Source organism: Crassostrea angulata, chromosome 4 (assembly GCF_025612915.1).
Source record: "Crassostrea angulata isolate pt1a10 chromosome 4, ASM2561291v2, whole genome shotgun sequence".
Taxonomy (NCBI): domain Eukaryota; kingdom Metazoa; phylum Mollusca; class Bivalvia; order Ostreida; family Ostreidae; genus Magallana; species Magallana angulata.
In genome coordinates this window covers 38,216,789-38,218,075 of record NC_069114.1, presented here as the reverse complement: position 1 = coordinate 38,218,075, position 1,287 = coordinate 38,216,789, and positions in this window count along the sequence as shown.

Genomic DNA, 1,287 nt, shown 5'->3' with positions numbered 1-1,287 from the left:
ATTAGAAACTCAATAGTTTGTTGTTAAAGCGTGTTAGTGTCATTAACTGCCATTTAATTGTCATTATAATATCTGCCAAGTCGACATAAAGATCTGACAAGTAATAACATGATTATTTGACAATTCGACATAAAGATCTGACAAGTTAACATAATTATCTGACAGAAAAAATAATATGGCCACTAGTTTAAAGAAAATTATCCTTCTATGGTGGCATAGATATGCCATCACTTGTCAGATAATTATGTCGACTTGTCTGATCTTGATGTCGACTTTTCAGATAATTATGTTGACTTGTCAGTTCCTTAAGTCAACTTGTCACTTATTCACGTGTTTAAAAATTTAACACGTTCACTTTCCACGACAAATTTGTGCCATCCAGTTGAAATAATATTTTCTGACAAGTCGACATAATCATCTTTTAAGTCGACATAATTATTTGACAAGTCGACATAATTATCTGACAAGTCGACATAATTATTTGACGACATAACATCTGAAAAGTCAACATCATTATCTGACAAGTCGACTTATAATATGAATGATAATTTTCTTTAACTAGTGGCCATATTATTTTCTCTGTCAGATAATTATGTTAACTTGTCAAATCTTTATGACGACTTTTCAGATAATATGAAGCCAAGTAAATGGCAGTTAGTGGCACTTACACGCTTTAACAACAAAATATTGAGTTTCTAGTCAATATGGTTATTTTCTGACATGTCAACATAAAGATCTGACAAGTTGACATAAATATCTGACAAGTCGACATAATTATCTGACAAGTGATGGCAGATCTATACGGAAACGTTTATCCGCCTCTCATTGCTGCGTTAGACCGCGGTATATTCACATAAATATGTTGTCATATATTATTGTTTCAAAGTTTAGCAATTTAATTATGACAACAAACTTTATTGAGTGACACCATTTCGACATGTTTTTGACGTCTTTAGCACTTTAATCTGTTAACGTCGAATTCTGCAATGTCGCGCTAAAATGATGCGTATAAACTATGCCGCCAAAATTAAATGTCGCAAAATTTATTGCAACATAATTTTGTTTGGCGAACTCACCTAGGCGACTTATCTAAGTCAGAGAGGAATTTTCACTAAAATTTGAACGACTGGAATAACTAGTTTCCGTACAGAAATCTATGATATGGAGAAGAGATGGTAAACTCCTTAGATGTCTTGAGGTTAAAGCTCTGGTTCAAACCATACATACAGACTGAAATTAAGTTAGTTAAAGAAGTACCAAATTAGTTAAAATAAATACAACACTGAA